The following is a 21,848-nucleotide window of genomic DNA, read 5'->3' on the forward strand; positions in this document are numbered from 1 at the left end:
GTTAACCTGGCGGGAAGACGCTAATTGCCCAATGCCGGCCTTTGATCCCCGACTGTACGGGTAATGGACCTACGGCGCTTATATTTACGACGATACAGCTCCTCTGCCCCGCGCCCTTCGGCAAGACGCATTGCGCCCCTATATCCGGTGTTTGCGTATTCACACGCGGCCGACTCCAAACGGCGGCCGATCGTTTGAAGGGAACGCAGCCTCATCGCGCCGAAGGCGTCGTAAAAGTTGTCACTGTTTATTACCCTTCGTCAACTTGCTTGGCGTCGCTCTGTCAGCCCTGCGTCAGATGGCGCAGGGCTGTGATTGGCATCCGCTCTTCCTTTATTTGCTTCAACAAATTGTTTCAAAGTATGCAGGCAGTGGAGGGGTCGTAGAAATTGATGAATTTCGCATGCCGCAGTGCAAGGTTATGATGTTTTTTGGCCGCAGTTTACGGAAAACAAGCTTTGAAATGTTGTGCGGGCACCTCTATAATGTATGGAATTCTGAGGGAGGCCTACCGGGCAGCTTCTGCTTTTCACTCTCTATTTGTGCTAGTAGCTAGCTCTAAGACGGCGACGTCACCTCAAGCCGCAGCAACTGCAGTGCTAAGCCAGTGTCATTCGGGCCGATTTCATTGCGTATGTGTGCTGTTCTCATTATACCTATGTATGTTCACCTGACATGCGGATATCTCGGATGTAGCTAAAGGAATACCTATAGATGCGCCTTTTAATGGTTCTTAACACTATGTTCGCCATCCGCTCATGTCATAAAAATGCATCGTTGGCGTCTTCATGCGCAGGCGCGGACTCTTTATCGCATGAAATGAAAGCGCACGAACTGGTACTGAAATACACTCGTTTAAAGTTCCGCACATTAAGGCACTGAAGCGAGAGTGCAAGAATACGCATGAACATGCGCATTTCCATGAACAAATGAAAATTGGAAAAGTGTCGGAGGACAAGCAAAAAAAAAATTGTTGGTATTGCAGGCGAAATGAACAACGCAAATATGTAACAACGTAAACCTCATAACACCGGCTCTAACTGCAAAAAATATAGGGAAACGTTTACTTGTGTGTGAAGTGATTTTTATACGAAGATGGAGCTTATAGAATATATAAAAAAACTTCTTTATTGATGTTCGTAGAAAAGCAGTCGGTAATAAAAATCGTCTTCAAAACAGATTACTACCCTTTCGCTCTTGTGGGCTTATGAGGCGGACCGACTTAAATATACGTGACGCATATATTAACTGCTGTATTAGACATTCGCAAGAGCGAGCTCAGACACGGAGATTTAATGAAAAGCTGAGATCCTTGTATTAGCCATGAAATATTTTTAAATAGACAGGTGCCCATCTCTGGCACTCCATTGATGATCACGGGCTAGGTGTTTCTTTTTATTAGCGAAAGTGTCTGACGGTATAATAGCTTTTTAAACAGGTCTCTTTGGCGGACTAATGAACATTCATATATTCTAGAAGGTATGTAATTATCAGCTCGTTGCAAGTTGTGTCATCATGACAGCGTTTTAGCTCAGCCGCTGACATGTTTGCTGAACTAAAACATTCTTGTTTGTTTGCTTTCACTCATGCAAAGTGTTCGTTACCAGTTTCCAAGGCAGCCCTGGAGTAGCGAGACGTGTCACATTGCGGAAGTGGCTGTGCTTCTGGCGCTGCCACACTTATGGAAATGTAAGGTGTTCCCAGCCATGTCCGAGAACTTGGTGCAAGTGAATAGCGCAGGAGCATTCAGCATACGTTGCCCGACACGATTCCCATTTGCACACACAATGACGACAGAACTCTTGACAAATGGTGTACGCGCCATATTGGCTGTCCAATCTATGCTCCCTTCCCCAGTAATTGGCTATTCCTTTAATGAGCCTTGAATCTCGTGGAAATAGCCTTCGTACACAGTACCGAAGTCTCTCCACAGGAGGATATTTAGAAAAGAACAGGAGGGGCCCCATTCTGGGGGATCTTTATTCGCACATTATCGTTTGATCGCAGCATTCCGGGCTCAAGTCACCATCCGAGACCCAGCAGTATCTTCCATAATCAGTTCGCTTACATCGACGAACACTGTGGGAGAAAACACAGAGCATGCATTACGTGGAAAGGCTTGGTAACGCACAAAATTACAAGGGTGGAGTAGCGTGGCGAAGGGAGAAGTACTAAATCAGGCAGGAGTTAAGTATATAGCCTGGTGAGGTTTGGGTGAATGTGTATTTAGGTGTGGTGACGAGTGTCAGAGAATAAATGAGGCTTTGGTAAGACAAAGGTAAACTGACGAGGTCCGCTAGATCCCTCAAACTGGTATGGGCTATGTTGATGCCAATGGTACACGGTGTAGTTGTGAAATGAGAGCAGGCTTCAAAGAAAATAGATGTCCCCAAATTGGCCTACTACTTCGAAATATTTTTTTGTACGGTGTGTTTTATTACATGTGTGCTGTATTATATGTGATCCAAGAACAACAGCCTATCTCGAAGAAATAGATAAGAAACGCTACTTTGAGACATGCTGTCATTGAACCTGTCTGTTCTAGTTGTATTCTTGAGCAATGTTTACGTGCGAAAGTCTCGCACAAAAGAACGATAATGACTTGTGCGATGTTGAACCAGTCTGAAAAATTTATCTTTGTTGGAAACAGTAACCCTGTGGCCGTGACCACAACGTTGACGCAGTCACCTATTTTTAAACGCTTTCTTCAAGTTCGTACACGCTATTTTGCTAGATTTGATCCTACAAGTGGAGCTCTCGTCCTTCGTTTGGTTTGGTTTGGTGCCTGTGAATATAGCACAACCCACTACGGGGGATTGGCCATGAATCGGGTGGCAGTAGGTCGAATAAGAATAAATACCTAAACAGGATTTTTCTTACTGAAAATGAGGTATTAAATGAATTCTAATCGTTAATCATAATTTTCATGCTATAGTATTTTAAAATTAGAAGTTAATATTTTTGGTTTCTTGTTGAGGAAAATAAAACAGTAAAATTAGCATGGAAGTCTCCTTGTTTCCATTACAAAATTATATATGGCATCACATACGCTCCTATTACAGTGTCCTAGTGCAGACGCCCCCAGAGACAGAATAATAGGTAGCGTAATGGCTAATCCAAGTCGGCGGAAGGGACTTTTTAGAAGTCATTTTCTATGCACGTTAAACCTAAGACACTCTATAAAGAAATGATCAATAGTTTCGGGTTCATTGCAGTAAAAACATTTAGGAGAAGGTGCCAAGCCAGACCTATCGGAACGGAAATTAAGCCTTGGTATTCGGTAACGCATACGCGTAAATGAAACTTCAAATTTTCTTGTTGCACACCATCCGCTGTGCCAAGGAAATCTGAGGTGCTGAAAATCGGCGTTATCTAATACACATCATTTGGCATATTCCTCCTGAATGGAAAATTTTTTAAATCTTGCAGAAGTGACGCATGCCGAAGGTCTTAGGATCCTCAGGGCCAGACAATGAAATCTTCCTTACCTCAGTAAGGAAGCCTTCATTGCAGTGAGGCCACCTTATGTCACTCTGAAAGGTTCCTTACTGAGGCGCCCTCGGTGAAGGCTTCCTTGGTGCTTCCTCGGTACTTTCTCAGCATAAGAAGCCAAACAATGAAATCTTCCTTACCTCACTAAGGAAGCCTTCATTGGGGTGAGGCTACCTTATGTCACTCTGAAAGCTTCCTTACTGAGGGTACCCTCGGTGAAGGCTTCCTTGGCGCTTCCTCAGCATAAGGTAGCTCCAAAGCTACCTTCATGCGTCCTTACGCCGCTCCTGGCCCTGAACGAGCGCTTCACCTCACTGCTTAACCACGTGGCATTCGCTTGCGCATGCCCACTGTCACCCACCTGCGGAGAAGCGCGAGCACGGTACGTCTTGCCAGGCATGTTCATTTCAGTCACGCGTGCGGCATGCAAGCATTGCTAGGCGTTGCTAGGCGTTGCAAGACGCCGGCGTGCCAGCGTTGCTGGAGCACATCAAGTTTTGCACTGTAATGCGCAACTTTTTTTTAACTTTAGTAAACGAAACTAGAAGAAAGCGTCCACGCTTCTCTATATTAGCTATTCAATTTAAAGATTGTGCGACGATGCAACATTTTTTAATAGAATAATGGTGTTCGCGGAAAGATTTGAAGAGATAATCTCGAACCCAGGCACGCGGCAAGCGCTCCTTAGGTGAGGACGGGTGAAGGGAGCTTTCAGAGTACGCTTGCTTCCTCCATCGGTCCTTCGCTGTAAGGAGGCCTCACGTAAGGTTAGGAAGCGCTCGAAGGAAAGGAACTAGGGGTGTGCGAATATTCGGAATTTCGAATACGAATCGAATATTTTCCATATTCGAAGCGTATTCGATTCGAGAAATGCATGTTCGGAAATTCACGAATATCCGAGGACGGCCGAATAACGGTGGAAACGGCGAATATTCGGATAGACTGCGAATAATTGAGCAATTAACCAATTGTATGCTTGCTCCGCATTCTCCTAAGAACATGTTTATTAACTGAGAACTTCGCATGATCCGCTCATTATCTGTATGCTCTGTTTCAGTCTATCTGCTTCAGGCATTTGAGACATGATCAGTTTCGGTTTCTTTTTCACCAAGCTTTATAATTCCAATTATTTTTGGAATGCCCCATTGCCTTGAAGGTTGCAAAGGCAACTCAGGGTTTGCTAACATTGATTCAAAATGTATCAAGGCTCTTTGTGCGGAGTGGAAATTTGATGAAGTGGCCAGCCTAGGCATGTTTCTTGATCCGCGCTTTATGGCCACAGTTCATCAGGCATCTGGTCAGATGATCTGGCTGAAAAACCTTGTGACAAGGGAGCTCCAGGAAGCCGTCGTGGAACACCGTGGGGACACCGCCGTGCCAGCGTCGACTTCGTGTCCACTGGTGGCATCGAGTGTATGGAATGCTTTTGACGATCTAGTGATGAACAAAGAGAAGACACATTTGGCATCTGCCCCTGAGAGAGAACTTACAGACTACGCGCAAAAGCCCCTTCTGGAAAGGGGCATGAATCCTTGAGAGTGGTGGCAGTCCATTGGCCGCTTCAGGTACCCGCTTTTAAGTGCACTCGCCCGGAAGTACTTGGCGATCCCTGCCACTTCAGTTCCTAGTGAAAGAGTCTTTTCTACCGGTAGAAATGTGACAGTGCATAGAGAGCGTTTACTTTCTGGCCATATTGAGCAGTTAATTTTCCTTCACGACAATCTGTAACAAGCGTTTTACCTGACTGAGGGCATTACATGAGTCCATTATCTATAATTGAGTACCTCTTTAATTTGAAGCAACCTTGTAAAATGCAATGTTATTTTTAAAAGGGTAATAAAGCTATTGTTACCTCTCTTGCAATTTTTTAATACTACACATGTATTCAATATTCGATTCGATATTCGAAGAGAGTTATTCGCCTTATTCGTATTCGATTCGTAATCTAAAATTTCAATATTCGCACACCCCTAAAAGGAACGTTTTATTGTTTGGGCCAAGCTACCTTCATGCGTCCTTACGCCGCTCCTGGCCCTGAACAAGCGCTTCGCCTCACTGCTTAACCACGTGACGTTTGCTTGCGCGTGCGCGCTGTCGCCCACCTTCGGAGAAGCGCGAGCACGGTACGTTTTGCCAGGCACGTTCGTTTCAGTCACGCGTGCGGCATGGAAGCGTTGCTAGGCGTTGCACGACGCCGGCGTGCCAGCGTTGCTGGATCACATCAAGTTTCGCACTGTAATGCACTGCTTCTTTAGATTTAGTAAACAAAACTAAAAAATAGCGTCCACGCTTCTCTATATTAGCTCATCAACTTAGAGATTGTGCGACGATACAACCTTTTTTTATTGAATAGGGGTGTTCTGGTGTTCGCCTAAAGCATTTAAGAGATAATCTCGAACCCAGGCATGGCGGCAACCGCTCCTTACGTGAGGACGGGTGAAGGGAGCTTTCAGAGTATGCTTGCTTCCTCCATCGGTCCTTCGCTGTAAGGAGGCCTCACGTAAGGTTAGGAAGCGCTCGAAGGAAAGGAACGTTTCATTGTTTGGGCCTCAGTACCGGGCCTTTAAGAGATGCCGCTGCTGGTTCACGCACGTCCAAACCATCTTGTTCGCCCCGCCCAACATTACCTTTCTATCTTCACCTTCTACTTTCTTTCTTTTGTACTAAGTAGCTGACGAGAACTCGGCGGCTCAGGCCGTGTCAGGCCAACTTTCCAGGTCTTCTTTAAAAATAAACTCTTCTCCTTTAAAACAGCACACATACGCATGATACAAGTGTGCTGTTGCGCATACAACGTCTATATTGTGCTCGTCTAGTAGATCGTGAAGCGAGCAACTTACTATCTGAACACAGCTCTGCCTTCTCCGGGAACGCAGGCAGCTTTAAAGCATCGCCCGTCTTTCAGCGTCAGGTAGCCTTGCTTGGAATCGGTGTAGCGGAAGCTACATTCACCTGCATGCAGTTGAGAAAATTCGCGGTCATGAAAGGCACCCTGATAGTCTGAGCGATCGCAGCTTATAATTCACCAGACTTGAACAGCAAGGCTTTTTAATTTTGTTATTTGTGAAATGCAGCAAGTGTTTGTGGACACTCCATTGAAATCAGAATTAATATGTACAATAATACTCACCGGGGTTTCTGTAAAATGGATTCGCCAACTAAATAAACCGTGGCCATTGCGAGAGATCACACACTACTGTCGTTTCCATTTTTGTTTGTGGACAGATGGACATTTCACACCCTGTAAAGATACACGTCTGCATCTTTTGCAGGTGTAATTCTTCTTGCAGTTGTAGTACAGTATCAGGTAACTTAGCAGCCTTCCTTATAACACGCCGCGGCGTTCTTAGTTGTTAGCTCCTCTGTGCCGACAGAGCTTGAGAAAATAAACGGGGCGCGTTGGCGTGGCTTCTCGGCCCGTCAGCAAGCTAGTGGAAGCAGATATGTGGACGACACTCGGCAGATAATCACTGTGGTGCTTTGTAGGATATTCTGAAGGCAGCTTAATCGTGATGCTTGACGCATGCTTGTACTTCTCATTTGCTTGATGCTTTATCACGTGGTCGCTCTCAAGTGCAGAGTGCTGCTCACGGAGCCAAACAGCTGCACACGGAGCCAAACAGCTGCACACGGAGCCAAACAGCCACTAGATTGCCATAAGAAATACCGGCAGAGTACATATGACAGCTGTTAGCTAGAATTAAAAAAAAAATGGATGTGGCTTAGGTAAGGTTAAGCCCAGGATGCGAAGCATACTAGCCTTTATTTTAGTTGTTGAACCACTGTTTAGCCTGGTGAACTGCTGTTGCTTGGATATATTTGGTTCGGCTAGACGAAGAAACAACTCATGCGTTACTCTGCTTCGCCTTCAAAAGTGGAACGCGACAGCGTTCCCGTCGACCCGCCAAGGGGTGTAAGACAATGGGCTACGGCGCAGCGACTACGCGCCCCGCATTGGGCGCGGTGAGCGTCGAGCAACGCAGCGTTCGGCGCGGCAACGAAATGTGCGCCTGAGCAAGCGACGCACGCCTGAGCCTTAGAAACAGCTCGTTTCTAAGGCAACACCGCATTCACTAGAGGCGTTTTTGTACCGCTTTGAAGCATCGTACTCGTGGCTCAGTGGTAGCGTATCCGTCTCACACTCCGGAGACCCTGGTTCGATTCCCACCCAGCCCATCGTGCAAGAGTTGAGCCAAAGCCACTTCTCCTCTGTCGTGACGTCACGGTGTCACGTGGTATTGAAGGCGACACCGCCGCGCCTGAGGAGCTGGGTTGAGCTCTCGTAATATGCTTCGCATAAAAAGAGAAACATTTACAAATTGTCACTGGGCATTCAAAGAAAATATTACGTAATGGCTGTTATTTACTACAACAGCTCTTTGCGGACATGACCCGGAAATTGTGGCTGGACAAAATCCTTGGCGAGAATGACCAGTCCAGTACACTTGCATCTGCACAATTCATGTTCCCCATGGGCGGCATGAAATGTGACTCTGAGATGGGCGTTCTCAAGAGGGTGCTGAACGTTCATAAATTACCTAATAAGTCTTGATTCAATGGCGAGTAACTACGTTAGCGATCACTTACTTTTAACGAAAGCTTAAAGCAACTTTAGTATCTTCTACCTTCTGTATGGCAACTACAGGCATGGAAGGTGGATGCCCAAGTCTACATCGATTTGTTGGTGTTATACTACTTGCGCTAGTACGTTCGCACATATCTTCATCTGCAGAATTGATAAATTGTGCCATGTCAGAAGTTCTACTTACGAATACGGATGCTTAAAAATTTTGTTTCAACGTGAGACAGTCTAAGTGCATGGTTAAAGCTTGATTTCTTGCTTGCTTGCTTGCTGCCCATTTCATAACACACGTAGAAAGCAATCAGAACACACGTCAACATGCGTTTTCGGCCTTTTCTTTCTCCTTTACCGTGTGTCTCTGATGCGCGAAATTAAAAACACACAGTAATACATACTAACAGACCGAGTTGACTGCTTTTTGAAAAACGCTCCAAGCGCGATAACTTTATTCGGCAGGACTATATTTGGCTTCAGAATGAGGAGTATGCATTCCAGGATTTCCTTGTGGTTACAGCTGGTCATAATAACAATGATTTGATTCTCAACGTCCTGAACCGTTGTGCCTAAGAAAAAGCTCAGAACTGTTTAAGATGGATGCCTATTGCGGTTGCTGAACCCACGGGGTGGTCTTTCTTTTTACGCGCTTTTGGAGACAAGTTCATGAACCGCACAAGCCTCCTCATCGACAGCTAGAATATTTCGCTGCTTTTAGCTTGTTTGTATAATTATCTTCGTCGTGGCTTCTTTTTATGTCATGGTTTCCAGCCACCGAATCGAGGCTCTTGTTACATTTCGGAAACGTGTAGTGACGTTCTACAATATGTAACCGCGAGAATGAAAGCCTAAGAACGTTTTTTGACGGCGTAACTAGTTTCTGATTCTGCTTTCTGAGGCTGTAGTGACTCTAATTGGGCCGCAGGTTTTCGTCGGCACTCGAGGGTATTTTCTCAGGTAAATGTAAGCCTGTGTGAAGTTCGGAAGCACCACTCACCGTTTACAATGCGCACATGGGATTGAAGCGACCGTTGAGCAAGACGGTCGACGGCTAGACCGACGTCAGCTATCATGGTGAATACAACGAACGCTACGACAACGCAGTGTCCATTGACCATGCTTGGAAGCGAAGGTTCTCTTCTATTCCTCACGTGAAGCACAAGGGAACTGTTTCCGCGGTTATATGCGGAAAACGGTGCCTGCGCAACGTGTGCCAGGAGGTGAATTGAGGGCGGTGTTAGGCTGTAGCTGCGATTGCCGCATGTGCACGAGGGGAAGCAATCGAGCGTTGGCTGCGTGTAGCATTCGCCATCAAACCGAGAGGCCCAATCGTGGCTCGCACTGTTTCCCTATGGGCTTGAATGACGTTGCCGCATTTCGTCATAAAGTATAGGCGAGCGTACATATACCCCCTTCAAATGTGTAAATGAGCTCGACGAGGCCACGGGCAGTTCAGCGCGACGGTGAAATCACAAGGGGTCAAACGTGGGGGGGGGGGGAGGGGGGGGCACGAAGGCTGTCACTCTCAAAAAGCGCCGAGATTTAGTGGCTGCGTCGTGACGGGTCGCCAAACCTCGTTCGTTAGTTCACATCGACAGAGCTAAGCGACAGAGGCTCACTGACGTCTATTCGTATCTAGGGGATTCGAAATTCGCCGCTCGTAATAAGCATGTATAGGGCTGCAGTCCAAGCGATAGAGCTTAAATAACAGCTAAAGACGACGTCCATTTAGTTAGAATGACTTGAGGGATGTGGGATAATTTGGAAGGAGGTACTCAAACCATGAAGTCTGGCATGTAAGACGCGAAAGCAAAATGGCAAACCATTTGTCAGTACGGAGCGGTCCAGGCAACTGGAAGCATCGGCAAACGTTAATCCTTCTCTTCAAATCGTGCAGATTCCGGGGCCGCTGCTGGTTGTACAGTCAAAAAACGACCAGCTGTTTCTTCCGATCAACGATATCAGCCCTCATCTTCAAGATTGCCACCATGGTAGCTACCGACTGCGCCTGTGTCATGGAATGGCGCTCTGATCGTCAAATCATGGACGCCCCCTCGCATCAGCTATAAAAGGAGCTGTAACAAGTGCGACAATCGTCAGTACGGAGCGGTCCAGGCAACTGGAAGCATCGGCAAACGTTAATCCTTCTCTTCAAATCGTGCAGATTCCGGGGCCGCTGCTGGTTGTACAGTCAAAAAACGACCAGCTGTTTCTTCCGATCAACGATATCAGCCCTCATCTTCAAGATTGCCACCATGGTAGCTACCGACTGCGCCTGTGTCATGGAATGGCGCTCTGATCGTCAAATCATGGACGCCCCCTCGCATCGGCTATAAAAGGAGCTGTAACAAGTGCGACAATCGTCAGTACGGAGCGGTCCAGGCAACTGGAAGCATCGGCAAACGTTAATCCTTCTCTTCAAATCGTGCAGGTAAATCAACTTGGATATCAACTTTTCATAATAACCCACCAGAAGTGCCTGGATCGCTCCGTGACTGCTCTTTTAGCGCGTTTCTTTGACTGTCTGTCCAGTGCGAATTGCCTTTGATAATGATGGACAAGCCACCGACTACAATTAAGGAATTGGCAAAGTTGCTTACTGATCTATCAGGCAAGGTTGACTCGCATGGATCTACTCTGAGAGATGAGATGCAACAGATAAGGGAATCCCTTCATTTCTTGAACTCTCACTTTGAAAGTTTCAAGGCAGCAGTTGATGCTATGAAGAAAGAACAAGAGTTGCTAAAAAAAGAAAATAATGAACTACGAAGTAAGCTTGAAAGCACCCGCCATGAAATAATTGAGCTGAAGCAATATACACGACAACAAAATTTGGAAATCAAGGGACTTCCCTTAAAACGAAACGAAAACCTCGTCGAAGTATTGACATCTGTTTGTCAAAAGCATGACATTTCTGTTAGTGAAACAGACTTTGACGTGATTCATCGTGTTCCTAGTAAAGATACGGATCGGCCAAATGTTGTAGTTAAGTGCATGTCTCGTTCCATTCGTGAACGCATAATTAAAGGTTTCAAAAAGAAAAGGATAAGCCCTCAGGATTTTGGATACGATGGCTCAGCGAATGTGTACATTAACGAGCACCTCTGCCCCGAAATGAAAACACTATTAGGGAAAGCTATCACCAAGAAAAAGACAAACAACTGGAAATTTGTCTGGGTAGCAAACGGAAAAATTCTCGCCCGAAAGGCTGAGAATGCACGTGTTGTCAATATTCGTAATGATAACGACCTATCACTTATTTGTTAGTTTTTTGCATTAACATGGCTACCATAGTTCAGTCTGCTAATGACTTCCTGAACAGTTCCTCCTGTTATACTTTAATTCATTGTAATGTGCGTAGCTTGCTCAAAAATATTGACAATCTTTGCTCTCTTCTGTCATTACATAATTTCCCGTTTGATGTTATTGCTACCTCCGAAACATGGCTGCGTTCAGACGAACTGTACCATATACCCGGATATGCATTCTTCTCCACTCCTCGAAGTACGGGAACTAGGGGTGGCGGCGTTGCACTATTTGTGAGATCTTCTTTATCGCGCTCAGTCGTTAAAGAGTACTCGTACTCATACGCGAATGAATTTGATATGCTTGTTGTGAATTCTGAATGCTTCGTTGCAGCGGTAATTTATCGTGCTCCTAACAAGAACAAATCAGCTTTCATGCAACATTTTGAACATTTATTAGTTTATTTAACCAATTTAAATAAACGAATAATAATATGTGGAGACTTTAATATTGATGCTATAAAGGAACATGACAGCGATTATTTTAATCTTCTTAGATCATATGGGTTCCATAACGTCATTAAAACCCCAACACGTATAACTTCACTGACATCCACACTGATAGATCATATATTGTGCAACTTTAACACCGATTCAAGCTGGTGTAATGTTTATGATTCGGCTGTAACAGATCACTCTGCTGCTGCCATCTTTTTTCATCGATCCACTCATTCTCAGGGCCACTCTCATATTTCTCATCGAGTTAACTATCCAGTATTACGTGAATGCCTTTGCTCTTTAACTATAGATGCGCAGAAAAATTCAAATCAGCAATTTGACAGTTTCAGCAAGGCGTTGTGTGATGCATTAGCGCAATCATCAAGCACCTTCGAAAAAAGATATTATAGCACTCCTATCTGTCCCTGGATGACGAAAGGACTGCTAAAATTAATTAAAGATAAAGACTTTTGGCACACTAAAGTAAAGTCACATAGGGGTAACAAATATTATGAGCAAAAATTTCGTACAGCTCGAAATTTAGTAACTAGCGCTATACGTATTCGTAAAAAAGAGTATTACACAAATTTAATAGTCCGTAATTCTGGTAATTCAAAGGCTACATGGCGCATTATTAACTCAGTAATTAAGCCATCGGTTACAGAATATACAATGCCAGACTTGAAAATCTTAGGAATATCTATGGAATCCTTAGTCTCGTCGTTTAACTCGTACTTCTGTACGATTGGCCAAGCAATATCTAATAACGTACCTCTTCTTTCAGCCATTACTTACCCAGAAAGGACGACAAACTCGTTTGGTTTTGTAGACATTACAGCGGAGGAGATAGTGTCTGTAGTTAACAGCATGCCATTCAAACATTCTACTGGTCACGATGGCATATCCATAGTGACCTTAAAGCATTGTATTGATATACTATGCATGCCACTAGAAAAAATATTCAATCTCTCTTTCTATACTGCTACATATCCAGATTTACTAAAGATCGCTAAGGTTACTCCAATTTACAAAAATGGGGACCATAACTTATTAGAAAACTACCGTCCTATATCCGTCTTAAGTTGCTTAAACACCGTTTTTGAAAAACTTATCGCCCAACGAATCACTTCATTTCTTGAACGTGAATCCATTTTATCTTACTGCCAGCACGGTTTTCGAGCTAAAAGATCGACAAGCACAGCGGTACTAGCTCTGTCTGACTACATAAATTCTAACTTGAACAACAACAAAAGTGTCCTAGGCATATTTCTAGACGTGAGGAAAGCGTTTGACACTGTGGATCATGACATACTGCTAAATAAGTTAGAATGCTATGGTTTCCGAGGCCTAACTCTTCAATTTTTCCGCAGCTATCTCAATAACAGAAAACAACTAGTTTCCATTGCAGATACCAAATCCGACGTTTCTGACATTGTTACAGGGGTCCCACAAGGGTCAGTACTAGGGCCAATATTTTTTTCTTTATTTGTAAACGATCTTCCTGATACCTTAGAAAACTTCTCTGCTGTGATGTATGCAGACGACACTGTTCTACTTTGTGCGCTAGACTCCTTGAACAAAACATTTCAAGTGGCTAATAATGAACTTCGGAGTGTTAACCAGTGGTTCGCGTCAAATAAGCTAACTCTGAGTATCAAGAAAACTAAATATATTCTCTTTACTTCTTCGTGGAAAACACCACTAAACGACTGTCATTCGCTTTCTCTAAACCATAATATCCTTGAGCGGGTGAGTTCAATTCTATACTTGGGTGTCACACTAGACGAGCATCTTCATTGGAAGCCTCACATTGCATTGCTGTGTAAAAAGTTGAGCAAGGCTTGTTTTATGCTGTATAAATGCCGTTATTACTTCGACACTGCCACTCTGAGAACAATTTACTTTAGCATATTCCATAGCCATCTATCCTACTGTATTGCATCTTGGGGTAATACGTACGTTTCATACGTTGAACCTATCATACTTCTTCAGAAAAGGGCCTTGCGATTTATGACTTTTTCGGACTACAATGCTAAATCAATGCCGCTGTTTCAAAGTTTAAATATACTGCCTTTTAATTTATTACTGAATCTTAAATCTACATTGCATACTCATAACAGCATAACCACTAACTGTCCTTTGAGTGTATCACATTTTTTACATTCCAGAAGCAATACACGCAGCGCTCTTAAGGGAAATTTTCTCTTGCCAAAAATGCATAATGTATATGGAAGGCGAAGGTTAAGCAACACTGGAGCACTCTTATGGAACAGCTTACCAACAGAAGTAAAACAAGCAAAATGTTTTTCACTATCAGTGAAATCCCATTATCACTCATTACTATTATCTGCATAGTTTTCATCTGGATTGTATACACATGTTTACCCTTTTCACTTGCACTGTATAATTTACTAAATACAAATTCCTTTCTGTCGGTTTCTCGTAGCTAATAGACGTACCCTGCCTTGTGTTCTAATTGAATGTTTATGTATATATGACTTACTTATACTTCTTCGTATTGATGTTAAGAATGTGAATTAATAACTAGCATGGATCCCAACTAGCCTTGAGCTAGGGATCCAGATGTCCTGTACAACATTTCCTGTGTACTTTCCTATTTTGAATAAACTTCAAACTTCAAACATTTCTCAGAAGAAAGGAAGGCGCTGCGCTTGTAACTGCACCTGTGCGTATTACCCACGTTGCTCGAGAGTTTTCTCGAGAGAAGCGACACGGGCCTCTTGAAACACCAGGGCTTTTGCAAGGAGACGGGTTCGCTGCCCGATGCGGCCAGAACTCAGCGATACCTATGCTACTCTCGCCGTCGTTTAGTTCAGCAGAAGCTGCGCATCTAAGGGGCCGTACAACATATCTTATCAAACCGGCCGTGTGTCCCCCTTTCCTTTTCCCCTCACTATAATATTAAACAAACAAGCCGAGATCGTGCAGCGGAAGCACCGATGCTGCCTGGGCAATGCTTCTTGTCCAATACTCCTTGTTTTTCGCTTGTTAAAAGTAAGTATGTACGTTGCAAATTCCATATGTTGATATTTTTAAATCTGAGATAATTGTGACAGCAAATAAACAGATAACTTTTGCCGTAGATTATGATGAATAATGTACCGTGGTGCATTTTAGCATTTCCTTTGGCTTATTAAGCTTTTCATCAGAAAATCGTCTACCTAACAAAAGTTTTTTCCACTAGAACTAACTTTTTTTTTCACCAGTGCTGCTTTTTACAAGGAGGTTAGTGTTTCTTGACGGGGGATATCGGTCGGCGATGATGCCTTTCTGAGATGAGACGACTTACGTTTTTTATGTAAAATAATATCGCAAGACAGCCAGCCACTGCATTTCAACATGCTGGTAGTTTTTCTGATCCAATGCAACCGCACAGTGTTATGTGCCGCTGGCCGTTGAGTTCACCAACGGCTTATCCTTGACCAGAATGGTGCAGAGCGGTGATTCCGACATCTGTTGCTACTGTGAAACGCTAGTGCAATTTGCATATTTACATGCTCCAAAAACTGGGTACCCAGTTTTTCGTATTGCCCGAAGACGATTAAGCTGGTGTTCGAAAGTGCTGAAACCTCGTCGATGTGCACAGCTGCGCGAATTAGCCTGCACACTTAGCCAATCAGCCTGAATGACTGCAGCTGAGTGATGGAGTCTTTTCACGCATGTATAAATCAGCTATCTTACTTATACATGCTTCCTCAAGTAAGCACTTGTTAAGCTCGTTGCTTTTTGTTTATCCGCTCATCTTCTCTTCGTGCTGTTTTCATTGCTTTCCTTTTGCACAGGGGCTTGATAATGACATGTTTGGAGAGACTCTCATACTTTCCCGTGTAGCATCAAAGTGCGTAAAAATGATAAAGATGTGCACATTAATTCATCTTTTGTCTTGTGTTCTCGCGGTTCCCGGCTCATCCGTGTTTACTTGATTATTCAAGTAGGGCATGACTATTAATACTCGCCTAATTGCACTTGCAATGACTCCCCTCTAAGAAATAAGACGCATAGCAATACACGAGGCGCGTCTGCCGGTAACTACAAGCAGGAAGTATTCCGCTGTCATGTCTGTTAAATTATGCATATGCAGGCAAGTGCGGTTCGGTCAGAATGTCTGTCGAAAATGAGCTTTTGTATTGATGTTATTTGAGAGGGCATTGGTTCAGACGAGAGTAGAAACTGGTGACCATTTTAGGTAACTCGACGAAATGAGAAACGTCTGTCCAACGAATCGTTTATTCTTCTGTTTCGGTAAGTACGAAGCACAGACTGCGAGGGCACAGGGCACCCATTATTTGGGGCTGTCGCTAATAGCAAATCGTGGACGGCCTGCAGCATTGCTGTTCCAAAAGTCCGTCCTCGTAGAAACATCCCCTACCAGCAGCTGGGAGCATACATTCCTTCATCCTAAAGGAAAATAAATGACAAGAAAATAGAGGGTCATCATTGTGGCTGCTCTACACGATATTATGAACATCATCTGAATAAGTTTGAAGTCATAGTCATAAAGTGAAATTTTTACCTTTTACGATTCGTGTTCAAAACAGCGGAAACGCAGAAATGTTACTGCTCAGTTGATAATAATACAGTAGGCTGGTTTTAAAGGAATAAAAAATGGAATGCTAGAAAAATTTAGGCTTCCTTGAAAAACTGATCTCCGTTCCATTGCATATCACGTTATGTCACGCTCTCTCTTTAAGCTCACAATCAAGATCCTTTGACATCAAATAATTCGCTTATAAGGCTTTCTATTGGAGATTCTGGTAGTGTACAAGTCCGATAATAACGAGTTTTATATTAGGGGACTCGAGCGGCTTGCGTAGGCAAGAGCTAGGGTCCACGGTACTGCCCTTGCGCAGACTCCTACGTCATGGTGTGCGCATGCGCAATACCACCACCCATAGTTCTTGCGTACGCAAGCCGCTTGCGTCCCCTAATGTAAAGCTCTCTAGTTTGCTACTCGCTCGCTACGGCGGAAAATTTTTCAGCCCTTTGTTTTGTTTGCTAGATATGAGAACGACGCAAGCACCTTGATTGTGTTGGCTGTAATTAGCTAAACCCTGACCAACTGAAAGTTATTGGCTGATGTGCTGTGCTCAACTGCAGCAAAAAGCAACTGTGTCGTTGTCATCTTTATCTGTAGCAACAAATCTTGGTGAATTTGTTATATTTGGCTTTATTTATTCTCACAGGGACGTGCGTAACTAGTTGGCGTGTCGCATTTCGACCGCGTTGGAACTGGAGTCTATGTTTGGGTTGAGTTTGCTCTGCACATTGTCACGGAAGTTGAGCTAAATATAATTAGGCGTACAGTGAACGCCTGTAACAAGCGTCGAAATTTTAGTTTGCCTGGTGTATACAGGACGTTTCAGCGAACACTTTCAAAAATCTTCAAAAGTTGTCTGTGGCAGATATCACAATTATAGTTCATCAACAGGTCTACTCGAAGCAGTGGACAATACTTGCACAAGAAGTTGAGATGCAAAATCGACTACTTAATAAAAGTTTGCTTATTCAGTTTTTAACTAATTACTTTTTGGCCCATATTGCAGTTTACAAATTATAGCCGCAGAGTTCACAAGGCGGATCCAATTGGAACGAATTTTCAAGATGACACCAGTTTCGAAATATATATTGCCGAGCTTTGCGGAGGAATGCATTGGCGTTCCAGTTAATTTGTTAACAAAGCGTCGTTTCATGCACTGTAGCCCACAACTGGAGCGCGAATGCATTTCTCCGGAAAGTTCGGGAATTTATATCTGTAAACTGGTGTCGTCCTGAGAATTCTTTCCAAATGGATCCGCCTTGCGAAGGCAACTGCTAGAATTTGTAAATTGCAATATGGGTAAGATATTTAACTAAAAAGTTAATTAGGGAATTCTTGTTAATTAGTTTATTGTGCATCTTACTTTTTTGTGCAAGTAGTGTCCGCCGCTTCGAGTAGACCGGCTCATAAACTAGAATTGAGCTATTTGCCACAGGCAATCTTTAAAATATTTTGAAAGTAATCGCTGAAATACCTTGTATGTACTCTAGAGCACATTTGTGGTAGGTGCTAATTGAGGTGCTTATCGTGGCAGTCGTTGCAATGATGCTTTCAGTTTTTTACTGTAATACACAGAGCCATAGTCTGGACGATGTATATGTCCTTTGAGCGGTTTCAAAGCAGAAATGAAAAAAAAATGCTGAAGAACATCTGGCTTGAGATATCAAACTATTTGTCTAAAGTCTTCGTTTCCATTCTATTTTCTGGAATATTATAGGGAACTTTTCTTTCTCAATATAACTCTCGCTCTGTGCATAATTTCTCTTTCTACGTTTTCCGTACATAATAGGCTTTGTGGCTGACTCCCGCAGTTTGGAAAAGAGAAACTTCTTCACGAACCAGCAGAGTGGCTTGCAATTTGCATTTTATGCGAATGCTATGAACGCAACTTATACGGTGTAATTGTCTTACGGAATGAAGTGCAGCAGGCGTTCCTTGGGCTTGCATCGGGCTTTCAAGCACTTCCCGTCTGCAAGGGTGATGTAAGCTTCCCATACGGATCTGCCACGGTAGATGCACCTTCCTGAGTTGACAGATCCCGAGAAAAGGAAATACGAAAAAAAATAACGTGTGTCGGCTGCTGAATATTTGTAGTCTATATGGCCACATAACTCATCTCAATCTAGTCGCGTTTAACGACGACACAAGATTTCAAGGCGAGTGCTTCATAATAAGAAACACATGCGCCTTTTATTACTTGTAAAACCGTGATTTATTTAGTCATTGAGGCGTCAGTGTCCAACTACACGCAAAGTAGACAGAGCTCTCTGATAACTTAGGGAAATTAAGAGCTTTATTTTTCCCTGTTTGCCTTTAATCATCGTTCACATTTCATTTGTCAAACGTAGCACACCCGAAAACACAAGTGTTTGACAAGCAATGTAGGAGCCCTGGCTACCACCCATGGTGCGGATCGAGGACAATCAAAATATTTCTGAGCTTCGACGGATTATACTTTGTGCACCTCAACGTTGTTCTAAATCCTTTGAGCGAACAAACAGCCGATTCGAACTACCCGCCAACTTCCCTCCCCGCACCGTGCTCGATACATGCCTACCATAACCAATGCCCGTACCGTTTTCACTTGGAAATGAAAATTGTCACGCCTTGCAATTTTGCCTTGTGCAACTCCTGCTTTTCTTCCCCATCTCTGTTTTCTCCTCGGTACAGTTTATCACCGCCGAAATACGCTAACAGTAACATAAACAACCTCGGGCCTGTTTTCGCGATGTTACATTCACCAGCGTAAAAAGAACTTACCGTTGCGAACGGGTACTTTTATGGGACCATTAGGCGGCGTAATTGCTCCAACCAACACGACTACCGCGTGCACCAGAGCAAGCAGCGCGGCCGCAACGTAGCCGCAACGAACGAGCATGGCCGTGCTGCGCTTCAGGCGGACCCAGATTCACTGTGCTGGCTGAGCCGGCTTTGAATACGAGATGCTAGCTGCCATATTATATGCGCGTCAGGGCCGCGAAAGCTCCGACGTTGTCCGGCGAGAAGGAAGCAGCAGCAGCAGCGACGGCTCCTGCCTAGTGCTGTCCGAACTCTTCAAGATTCACGAACGGCCTCGTGTTTCTCGTGGTCGTGAACGGACTATATTTTCTTTTCTCACCGTCTGTCTCTGAAGACGACTTCGCGTCAACTTCAAAAGAAGCGCCGTTAGCAGGTGCCTTTTCGCAAGTGTTTCTTTCTCTTGACTACTTGAGTTTGGAACCTGCCGTCGGGACTGCCTGGACGCCGAGGCCATGCTTTCGCTTTCTTCTTTATTATATTCGGATGTGAGAAACAGAAGAGTCGGACCATCGCTTCGGGTACTCCGCTGTGCAAGACTTAGAGGAGCAATTTTCCTGGCCACCCTTGCGGGGCCTAGGCGGTGCGAGACTTTTTGGTAGGCATCTTTATTTTTGTACATCGAAGGCGAAGGATAGAGTGGTCGTTCATCAGGCTTCAGTACTCAGGTAAGAGTAATCGGATATTTTTTCATCCCTTAAGCACCTGAGCTCGATGAACAAAAAAAGAAAAGAAACCTTACGCTAGAATTGTTCGTAAGAATAAATTCCAGCGAATCCTGATGTTAACCTTATGGTTAATCAAGACGGCCAGCTTTGGGAATTTAGCCCCTGATTCCGTGGAGGAAAGAGAGAGAGAACGAAAGGCCGAGGGAAGACCGGGAGGTTAACCAGAGATCATCTCCGGTTGGCTACTATATATCCGGGGAGGGGTACATGGATGCGATAGATGAGAGAGAGAAAAAGAACGCGAAAAGGAAAACGAGAGCATAAGCTTTAGAAGGCAGCCAAGCAGGTAGATACGCGCGTTGGTATGTTGTTTCACAAGAAGCAGATTTCTGGCACAGGTTCTAATGCATAAAACTTGCTCGTTTTTTCTCATTTCGGGTCATTTTATCATGGCCAGAACGCGTTCCTTGTCATGTCTCATTAAGAAACACAGCCATGAGTGGTGAAAGACGGCGTAAACATGCATTATGCTATTTTCCTGGTGTCACTGGAATAGAAATGAGCCGCATTGTATCACAGGCACTGCATAGCTCTGGTTATATTATGAAACTATGAATAGAAAGTAAAACGAAAAAAAAAGCAGTTCTCGGGATTGAGTGGTCATGTACGCAACGTTCACACAAATACAGTGACACGCATAGAGCCGACCCAATTTTATTCCGACCTTAACCCGTCTTCTCCTACCGCTCCCGCCATCAACTTTTCCTTTATTTCTTTCGCTTGTTTAACATTCTCGCTTACAACAATTACATCTGTCATGCCTTATAGCTATAACGTTGCACAACTAGCGCAACTAGAGATGTAAGTGGCGATTGCAGATGCGAGAGTTTTCCATTTATCCCCAATGACGCTTTAACGTAGCCTCTGCAGTTTTACACACAACAAGTAAATCATGCAGATCTAACGCGATTCTTGGAATCTATACGAAGCGAAGATTTCGTGAAGCGGGTAAATCAAATGCTCTAAGTTCACACATTTCATTCCTGCGTCGTTGGCGCAAAGAAAGCTGCCAGCCGCGCACGTGGTCTCGCACACCCGTGCTATGCAATATGCTGCACGAGGTGATCACCTCCAAGAGTCAGTTGCCGTTGGAACGATAGATGTAGGCATGCGATTAGGGCCTATAATAGTTAGATCCTGGTTAGACTCGTCGTAATGGTAGGAGTGGACAAAAGGACGTCGGTTTATTGTGATTCGGTTATTGATGACCAATTGCCTAACTGTGGCTCAATTAAGGGGAGCTTATAGTTTCGCCGTCCCAAAAGCGTTGTCAATAGCGCCTCGGCTTTTTTTTTTTTACGAATGAAGGGCTTCAAAAGATTATAAAGATAACGAAGGGTGCAGTGTCCCTTTGTACGCAATCAAACAACTAAGATTTTCTTTGCACAGAAGAGAATCGCTGTATGAATTATTCGTTTGTTTCGTGAACCGAAGAGTAGGCATGTACTGGAAAAAATATGTGGGCTCAAGCGTTCTTCAAACCCGCTGCTTAGTCGCTATTTTCGTAACATGTTTTACTTGCAACTGAACTGAACTTGTAGCAACAGCGTTCCGATCAAAACAACGAGATACACATTGTCTGGATAGTGAATTTTCCTGTGTTCGCGAACCCTCGCAACCATTCCATCGGACTCTTACCCTTGACTACTTCAACGTTCCTTCTACTCGCGATCACGTCTTTTTTGCCTTACTGCAACCATCAAACCTTTCTAATGTAACGTACACGTTTTCGTAGACAAATCTTTGCCTAAACTGGAGTCGCAGCAGTACACACCCGCTGTAACTTTAGGCGCTCACGTACAGCAATATATAAATATATTTAGCATTTACAACGCTAAGCAAATTGGTAACGATTGTAGAGAGAGAGAGAGAGAGAGAGAGAGAGAGAGAGAATTGAGATGCAGAAGGTGGGGACATAACCGAAAGGTAAATATCCAGTTAGCAGCACTGCACTT

General features: G+C 44.0%; 3 long non-coding RNA genes across 3 annotated transcripts in view; 1 reads left to right on the top strand and 2 right to left on the bottom strand.

Annotated features, from left to right (window-relative positions):
- Nucleotides 1-21,848, top strand: part of LOC139057366 (uncharacterized) — a 190,917-nt gene that overhangs the window by 132,440 nt on the left and 36,629 nt on the right. The window lies entirely within an intron of this gene.
- On the bottom strand, nt 1,955-9,434 carry LOC135898090 (uncharacterized). The gene is made up of 3 exons (XR_010563260.2): nt 9,066-9,434; nt 6,333-6,444; nt 1,955-2,079 (listed from the first exon to the last, which is right to left on the bottom strand). It is a non-coding gene; the product is annotated as an uncharacterized lncRNA (long non-coding RNA).
- Nucleotides 16,046-19,313, bottom strand: LOC135898181 (uncharacterized). Its single transcript, XR_010563278.2, has 3 exons — nt 19,130-19,313; nt 18,281-18,392; nt 16,046-16,230 (listed from the first exon to the last, which is right to left on the bottom strand). It is a non-coding gene; the product is annotated as an uncharacterized lncRNA (long non-coding RNA).

The sequence above is a fragment of the Dermacentor albipictus genome, chromosome 3 (assembly GCF_038994185.2).
Source record: "Dermacentor albipictus isolate Rhodes 1998 colony chromosome 3, USDA_Dalb.pri_finalv2, whole genome shotgun sequence".
NCBI classification, from domain to species: domain Eukaryota; kingdom Metazoa; phylum Arthropoda; class Arachnida; order Ixodida; family Ixodidae; genus Dermacentor; species Dermacentor albipictus.